Source organism: Camelina sativa, chromosome 19 (assembly GCF_030686135.1).
Source record: "Camelina sativa cultivar CO46 ecotype springtype chromosome 19, ASM3068613v1".
Taxonomy (NCBI): domain Eukaryota; kingdom Viridiplantae; phylum Streptophyta; class Magnoliopsida; order Brassicales; family Brassicaceae; genus Camelina; species Camelina sativa.
The window spans coordinates 26,566,246-26,575,735 of NC_141898.1; the positions used below are offsets into that span (position 1 = coordinate 26,566,246).

Below are 9,490 nucleotides of genomic sequence, written 5' to 3' on the forward strand. Positions count from 1 at the left end.
TTTTCATGAATTTATGTATACAATACGATTATGTGCATAAAACATAATCAATATTTTACTTGAATTTTTTTTAATAACTTTGATTACTAAAAAATTAGTGTGTAACTAAGGTATACTAATGTATATATCATTAAATTTATAAAAATTCATAAATGATGTTTTTATTAAAATTTAATGAAGTCAAAGAGGTTTAAAGAAACATATAGTTATAACTTAATTCTATGCTGATCTAATATAGTATAACATATACGTGTTCTTAAAAACTGATATATATATTTATTACAAAAAATAATTAGTGATATGTGAGATAATTTTGTATTATTAAGCTATTATATATTTAGCTTTACACAAGTAACATTCATAAATATGAAATATATAAAAAATTATGAAATTATGAAATTAATAAATAGTTGACCAATACCAGAAATAGAATAAATAATTAGGATAAGCATTTTATTGAATATTTAAAATTTATTTAACATATCACTATGGGAACTAATTTTGTGATTCTCTACTTTTTTGTAAGGTTTATTGACTTACTGTTAGACTTCCATCCCATGATCCCAATAAAGGCATGTAGAAAATGGTTTTGATCTCTAATCCTCTTGCTTTTTTTTGGTAGGAAGCATGTGTAATGGAGCATGATTTTAAACTATATAAGATTAGTTTATTAAATTTTTTTGTTTGGTATAAATTGAAATTAAAATATATTTTAAGAAAAATATCCCACGGCATAGCGCGGGTGTTAACCTAATATAATTAATAGTTATATTTAGATAAAATAAACTCATCGTGATTGATGATAGTGGAAAATAAATGGGTAATTGACAAAAATAGCACACATTTAAGTTTTTGTTCCAAAACTAGCACACATATTCAAATATTCCAAATTTAGCACAAATTTGTATGTCATTAAAAATAAAATATTAATAAATTAAAACAATAATCTCTCACATCTGAAACAAAATCGTGACATTGTAACCACCGTGTTCTCTCTCACTCCTCCCTCTCCGTCAATTCCAAAACCAAATGCAAACGGTGTACCACCGACGAACCCAATCAGATCTGAATCGGAGGTGAGTCATCGTCGGTCAATCAACGGTGGTATCACGTTCACATATTAGATTCATGATTCTTCTTCTTCCCTGATCATCTTCGTCGTCTTCGTGTCACTGTTCATCATCTGGTCTTCCTAGTATAAGCTTTATATCCATTTTCACTTGCTATTCTTCTTTTATTGTAGAAATTGTAAGCATTGTAACTTTTATATGTATGTGATTTTGACTTTTCTAAATCCCTAAAAACGTAAATCACCATATTCTTATCAATTTAGTTAGGCTAGTATTTGAGGACATAAACAAACCAGAACTTGAGATGATTCAGTGTTGGTTTTATGTGTGTATGATTTGCAGTTGTAATTTTTATGTGTGTGTGATTAGGATTTTTGATTATGGAAGTCTCGTTCTTTCTCACTTGAATTTGTTGCAGAAATTAAAGAATCAAGTTATTGTTGACTGCAAAATAATTTATATGAGTCTACTTGACTTGGTCGTTCTTTCTCTTATGTATAATATGTTGTCATCCTTATTGATTGTTACTTGTGTATTGTTTATTGTTTGTTGCTTGTGTATTGATGTGTTTCTTAGTCACATTTGAAAATTCATGAAGCATTGTTACAAATTCATAAAGACTTTCCTGAAACATATTCCTTGTTTTCATTTTTATTGCAGGAAATTGGGATTGATCATTGCTTGTTGGAGTTTATCTTATACTTCTCTCAATTGGGGAGATAAGAGTATGTAATTCAAAATTTGTTTTAGTTAGCTTCTGATTACAAGGTAGTAGCAGTATTGCAGTAGTTGTGGAATTGTTCTCATAATCAGTGCATCTAATACAATACATGATGTGTTTGGATCTTATTATTGTGGTAACATTGGTAGTTCATGTTGTAATTAACTTTGTAGAGACACATATATGGTCAGAAAGAATTGGAGCTGCAATAACACTCAGAATCAAAGACGAACGATGCTCATACAAGATTGAAGGCTTCAGTTGCCATATGAGATTGAAGTTTTTACATTTTGAGTCTTTGTATTCACATGATCTTTGTTTTAGCATTAGGATTTTGGTTATGAAAGATAGTTTGGATGGTTTTCACCACAAAACTTGTTTTAAAACATATTCAAGAAGGTTTTGTATTAATTATCTCGATATTTTGGTAGATAGCTATGTTTTCACCGGTAAACATATAAGAAGGATTTGAATGTAACATTCAGGAAGGATTCTCATATATCTATGAATGATTTCTTGAATTTCAGGAAGACCGTCATGAAAAGAAAAAAAGAGCATTATGAAGGAGTCATTGATGTTTATGAAGAACTCCTTTAAATTTAGGAAGAATTCATTGACGTTTAGGAAAATCTTCCTAAAACATCATGTTGGATATTTCTATTTGCTACCTTTATTGTAAAACACAAATATGTGCACATAATCAAATCATTATACATCACTAATGAAGTAATATGTGATACAATAAAGCAAAACACATATAAAGAGATTTATAAACACATTTTTAAAAATTTAGGAATGATTCCATAGCTTTTAGGAAGGTGTTCTTGAATTTTAGGAAGACCTTCCATAATGACGAACTCAAACTTCCACTCAAGTGCCCATTTTCCCATCTTCATCATCAACTCTCTACTTTGTTCTTGAAATACTTGTCATCATGTATATCATCAATCACTTGAGTTAGACCTGAAAACCTTATTTGTCATCATGTATATCATCAATCACTTGAATTTGCAGGTTGTATGTCTGTGAAAAATTGTAGCAAAATCTAGTTGTAGGTTCTTCAAGTTTAAATATGATTGATGATATGCTCAAATTAATCCTTGGAGCTACTCTCTCAAATTAGAGATCAATGTAGTACTTAGGGGTCGAATTCACAGAGACTCAAGATCAAACACAATAAATTATAGAGTTTTGTTATTACGCTAAACGAATTAAGTTGTATTAAAAACGAAAGAAGACAATGCAAAATATTAAATCAAAGGTTGTAAATTCAGAAAATCAAAAGGTTATACCTAGGGAATTTCTCTGGTAATTATGAAATATTAAATCAGTAAATTAATTAAGGTTCAAGCAATTAAGAACAGATCTAGAACTCTAAACAATTTTGTAAAATAATTCAGCAATTATTATCTAAATTTAAAACCAGAAAATCCAAATCTCTTTGTAAAATTCAAGGTTAAAAATCAGCTTTAAAAATAGCTTTAGTTGGTTCACAAAACTACTAAATCAAATCTCTTTGTAAAAGGTAATTTTTTTCATCTATGGTTTAATCAGGAAAACAATCACATTCTCATATCAATTTATTTCCCTTTTTTTTTTTTTTTTGAACAAAAATGACCTTTTGATTTAATAAAGTTTAGGGTTGAATACAAACAAAACGTAGAGCCTCCTTTGCCAGGAGATCTGCGTGATGATTCTGAGTACGGGGGATGAAATTGAAAGAGCAACAATTGAAATTAGAGGATAGAGAGAGGACATCGTGGAGAGTCCCATGAAGATCCTTCTGATGGAGCTTCTGATTAAGCGCTTGGACCGGCATAAGCGAGTCGGATGCGAAAGATATGTCCCTGATGTTCGATTCGAGTGCAACTCCCACTGCTGTGAGAGTTGCCAACGCTTCGGCCATCAAAGGGGAGTTGACATGAGTCATCGTGGTAGAGCCTTCCCTTTGGATCTGATCAAATTGATCCTTCAGCACCCATCCTAAACCAGCTGTACCGTCACACCACACGGCATCGGTGAAGCAGGTTAGGGTAGCTCGAGATCGGGGGGGGGGGGGTTGCGGGTTAGTTCTGGGACATTGATCGGGTTTAGGTGAGGGCAATTGGGCATTCTTTGGCTCTTTGCATCGCAAGGGACAAGGTTTCCTCAGCAGAGACGATCTTCTTGTTAAAAATTAGCTGATTACGGGTAGTCCAGATAGACCAAAGCAGCCATGGGGCAATGGGGCTAGTCCCTACACCAGTTGGAGGTAAACAGGTAAGTTTATTAGCTAGATCGATACCTTCCTTTATTGATTTGATTGTTCCCACCCGTAAGGTGGATTTAACTGGGAGCATGGACCAGGTTTTCGCTGCGAAAGGACATTGGAAGAGAAGGTGTAGGATAGTTTCTTCACCATCACAGTGAGGGCATTTTGCAGAGTCACTGACAGAGCGGTGTAGGAGGTTAGCACCCATTGGGAGGGCGTTGTGGGCTGCTTTCCAAAGGAGCAGCTTGGTTTTTGGGGAGGTTTTGAGGGACCAGATACATTTGTGCCAGTTGAAATCTTCTAAGCTGGTCGGGTTGTCCTGACACCTTGAGTTGTTTTTATCCTCAGAGTTAGTGGACTCAAAATAGCCCGATTTTGCCGAGTATACACTATCTTTGGTAGGTAACCATGCCCATATATCCTTAGCTCCTCGTAGACTTGGTTTTAATAGCCGGATTTCTTTTTCATACGCTGGTAGAATGTGTTTGATGAGCTCCAAGTTCCATTCTCTGGTACTTGGCAGGATGAGATCTGATACGGTGAGGTTCTGTGTAGTTTCGGTGGGAGGGCCCATTGGGGCAAGTGGGGTAGAGACAGAAAGCCACGGTGTTCTCCATATAGGGATGGAGGTTCCGGATCCTACTAACATACCGAAATTGGATTGGAGTAGATCTCTACCCAGACAAATACTCCTCCATCCATGAGAGGCTGATGACGGTACTTTACACTCCAAAATGGATGAGTTTCTACAATATTTTCCTAGGAGGACCTTTGCTAGTAGGGTATGTGGTTTTGTCAACAATCTCTAGCATAATTTTGCCAGTAGGGCTTTATTGAAGTGTTTTCTATCTCTGATACCCAAACCACCAAGTTTCGTTGGTTTTGTTATCTTTGTCCATGCTAACCAGGACATCTTCTTCTTTTCAGGTTTTGTGTCCCACCAAAATCTTGTAAAGGCTGATTGGATGCGTTTGCAGAGAGATCCAGGTAGTTGGAAACATGACATGGTGTAAGTTGGCATTGCGGATAGAACCGATTTAAGCATGGTGAGCTTGCCTGCAGTGGAGAGAAATCTAGAGGACCAACTGAGAGCTTTCTGTTTGATACGGTCAACTATCGATGTAAACAAATCCTTTTTCTTTCTACCAAACAGTTCAGGTAAACCAAGATACTTACCCTGTCCTCCCTCCTTTTGTATGTCGAGTATAGATTTTGCTTGAGCTCTCGTGAGGGGTGGTGTTTTCCTAGAGAAGGTAATCGAGGATTTAGCCTGGTTTATTTTGTGACCTGACGCTGCTTCATATTTTTGTAGTATACTTTTTAACTTGCGACAGCTTTGTTGATCAGATCAGATGAAAAACATGGTGTCGTCAGCAAAGAGTAGGTGGTTTACTCTGGGGCTCCCTTTTGCAACTCTGATGCCAATAAGGTTTCCATCTTTCTGAGCTTTCAGGCAAAGACCCGATAGAACCTCGCTACAGAAAGATAGGGGGAGAGAGGGTCGCCCTGTCTGATGCGTCGTTGGGGAATCACCATGCCTTTTGCTTGATCATTAATAAGGAAAGAATACGAAACCGTGGTGACGCACTGCATAAGCCATCCTATCCAGGTATGGTGAAAACCTAACTTTTTTAAGGCTGTCTTTATAAAATCCCATTCAAGTCTATCATATGCCTTACTTATGTCTGTTTTAACAGCCATGAAGCATCTCTTCTCAGCTCCTGACGACTTTAGGTAATGGAGAGCTTCGTGTGTGATTAAAACATTGTCTGAGATGGCTCTCTGAGGCACGAAGGCGGATTGGTTTTCAGATATGCATTCATGTAGAACAGGTTGTAGTCTTTTTGCGAGGAGCTTAGCGATAATCTTGTAGTAGACTGAGCAGAGGGCAATTGGTCTATAGTCAGAGACTTTCTGTGCTGTTGTCGTCTTTGGAATGAGTCTGACGTGTGTATGGTTTATCTTCTGTGGTAGGATTCTGGAGATGAAGAAAACTTGAACCTCAACAATAATGGCATCTCCTACATTACACCAGTTTGATTGAAAGAAGCTAGCTGAGAAGCCGTATGGTCCTGGGGCTTTATCCGCATGGATATCAAAGCAGGCATTTTTGATCTCTAGTGGAGATGGCAAAGCAATAAGCGTTTCATTCATTTCACGGGTAACACACGGTTAGAGGGTTTCTTGAACCACCTTGTTTCTTTCTCCCTCCTGAGAGGTAAATATATCCTGAAAGTAATCAGAGATAGTTTTAACGATTTCCTTTTCCTCATAAACTTTGTTTCCTGAGGGTGATTCTAACACTGAGATATTGTTTATGGCTCTTCTGGTTTTTGTTGCAGCGTGGAAGTAACCCGAGTTCTTATCTCCAAGGGTAAGCCAGAGCTGTCTGCTGTGTTGTTTCCAATACTCTTCCTCCTGTTTGTATGCTGATGCAAGTTTTTGGTTTAAATTGTCTATGGTACTTTGACTCGCATCATTGTTGCACATAGCTTCTTCAAGTTGATCACTAAGAGCTAGGATATCTTGTTTGCTATTTAATAACTGCTCTTTACTCCACTTGATAATAGCCACTCTACACAGGTGTAACCGGTGATCGATGGAAGCAGTAGGATCTGAGTTCCACGCTTGAAAGATAAGTTGACTAACCTCAGGATTGTCTTTGAATCTTCTATCATACCGAAACAGGTTCTTTCTATATTTTTTAACAGGATCAAAGGAAGTTACGAGGGGACGATGATCCGAACCTTCGAATCTTAGATACTCGCTTCTGCCAGAGGGGTAAGCCATAACCCAATCACTGTTTGCCATTGATCTATCTAGTCTGCACCTGACCACATGAGAATGTCTTTTTCTTCTCCATGACAGGAAGTTACCTGTGTGTTTCAGATCATAGAGGTCACATGTCGACATGAAGGTTCTTAGATCAGTGTAGGAGCCTTCTGAACGTTCTGGACCTCCCACCTTCTCATCACTGCAAGTGATGTCGTTAAAATCTCATGTGACGAACCAAGGTCCTGATCTGGATTTCGCGAGGTCTTGGAGTTGATTCCACACGTGGATTCGGTTTGCTCTCTCCGGTTCACCATACAAAAAGGTCGCAAAGAAGGTTCTTCCTTTAGCTTCAACTTTAGTGTCAATAAAGTGCTGGTTGGAGTTTAAGATCTCTACATTCAAATTTGATTTCCAGAATATAGCGAGGCCACCCGCTCCTGGGGAGTGAGGGGGAACCAGATGGTGTTGTGGATAATCAAGCCAGTGGAGTGTCTTATGGACTACATCATTCGGGTTCTTAGTTTCCATCAAGAACAAGATATCAGGGTAAATCTTCTTACGAATCTCCCTTAATCTTTGAACTGTTGTGGGGTTCCCCAGTCCACAACAGTTCCAGCTCACCACCCTTAAGGAAGAGGGGTTGACGGTTTCTGAAAATCCGCCTTTCTCTTTTTGCTTGCAGGGAAGATTGTTATTTTAGGTGAGCTTTTGGTCGCTGGAGCTCTAGGGGGAGAGCTTGAATGACTAGGTTCCTTACTCTTTTTTTGAGCAGGTCGGGGCGGACTTGATCTTGTAGGCGCAGTTGAGGTACTCGATTTCCTTGGGGACCCTTGAGCAAAATTTCTTTTCTGAGTTTTTGCTCCTAAAAGCTTTTGATTTGATTTTGCTACTTGTTTTTGCAGTGGGGGACGACGACGTCCTCGTTTAGACGATCCAGCTCCAGCATTATGTGATGCCAGCAGGTTTTTTTGGGACGATGTCATGGGAATTTGTTCATCCTGGAGTCCTTGACTAGAGGTATTTTGAAGCTGGGAGGAAGCAAGGTTTGATGCTAGGATAGAGTTCGCAGTAGTTTCCACCATGTCTTCTTCTTCACTGTGTAAGACTCTCACTCTTCGGGCTGCACTTTCAATAGGGTCAGGACAGGAGATGTACTGAATGGTGACCTCCTGCAGCTCGTTCAGGATTTGTTCGCGGGAAGGGAGAGGCGGTAGTGTGTCAAGAGAGTCAGGAAACTGAGATGGGGGAATGGTGGTTTTCGCAGTGGGGGGAGGGGTTCTCTGGGGCTCGAAGATTTCAAGGTTGCGTTCTAGGGGGGGGGGGTCTCCTCGCTCTTGATGAGACAGAAAGTTCTGCTAGGCTTTCAGCTGATGACATTATCTTTTCCCTCCATAGGGTGGTACGAGGCGGGGGTTGAGAATAGTGGAGATTTCTCCTGCGAGGATAAGAGGGATCCTCCCGACTATATGAGGTGCGTGATTTTTCTCTCTCAGGCCGAGTTTCGGGGTGTGTTCTTGGGTTGCTGTAGGAGATTCTTCTTCCTGTTAGACTTTTGGAGTTGTGGTTCATGTCATCAACCTGTCTCTTCCTTGAGAGGGAGTTCTGTTGGACTTGGTAAGATCTATCAGCATGGTGGGAGGTATCTCTTGGGGGCAGAAAATTTTCTTGGGGAGTGTAGTAGTTCCTAGATGAAGATTTTTGGGCTGGTTTAGGTTTTCCTTGGACTTCCTTTAAAGATCCTTCCTTCTTCTCTTTTTGCAGTCCCGGACAAGATGCCTTATCGTGGGTAAGAAGAACACAATGGCTACCGTGGTTCTTGAGATTCCTATATTCCAAGCAGAGGAGAGCTTCACTACCATCAGAGAATTCCACGATGGTTTCCTTTGTTATAGGCTCCAGACCATCTAGTAGGATTTTGACTTGTACCGAGGAAGAGGTTATTTCCCAGTCCAGAATTTCACCTAGAGCCTCACCTATAGACTGGACCATTTCGTTTTTCCAATAGTGTTTAGGTAAACCCTGGATCTCAATCCAGAAGGGGAGCAGCGAGGGGAAAGAAGGAGAGATTACTGGTTCCCATCTTTGGATAATGACTATCCACTGGTCGAAGTGATACAGTCTGTTCGCCAGGACCCTGTTAATGTCTTCCTCAGTTTCGAACTTGAACTGGAAGATACCTTGACCAAGATCTGCTCCTTCTGCTTTTCCTTGCAGGTTCCAGCGGTTCAGGAGAAAAGGAAAGAGTGCGCGCATTCTTTGTCCTGCAGGGTTTGTGAGGCGACCAATAAGTGTGAGGGAATTCTCCTCTATTAGATCAGCTGTATCAAGGTTCGGGCCTCTGATCCTCTTTTGGGGGGTGGCGAGAAACCCCAGATGGGTTCTTTTCCTTTGAGGTAGTAAGGAATCCAGGTGGACATGGTGTTTGGCTCAATAAGAGGGTGGTGCAAGACGATGTAACCACGGAAGCGGGAAAGCAGTAACAACTTTGAGGGTTTCAAAGAGCTTTTAAAGGTTTGGTTTTTCGGTTGGATGGTAGTAAATGCAGTGGGGGAAGCTATAAACTCCGATTATCTCATTCGATTAACACAACTAAGAACTTGTTTTTGGGAAAACTTGGAGATCTAGGATTACCGAGGAGAAATTTGAAAAGGATGCTCGAAGAAGCTGTCGTTG

At 39.2% G+C, this 9,490-nt stretch overlaps 1 long non-coding RNA gene and 1 pseudogene across 1 annotated transcript; one reads left to right on the forward strand and one right to left on the reverse strand.

The window, feature by feature from the left end:
* The first annotated feature begins 968 nt into the window (after nt 1–968).
* LOC147921066 (uncharacterized) lies at nt 969–2,242 on the forward strand. The gene is made up of 3 exons (XR_015590591.1): nt 969–1,076; nt 1,731–1,838; nt 1,965–2,242. It is a non-coding gene; the product is annotated as an uncharacterized LOC147921066 (long non-coding RNA).
* Nucleotides 2,243–3,427: 1,185 nt separating this feature from the next.
* Nucleotides 3,428–8,806, reverse strand: LOC147921067 (uncharacterized; annotated as a pseudogene).
* Between the last annotated feature and the right edge of the window lie 684 nt (nt 8,807–9,490).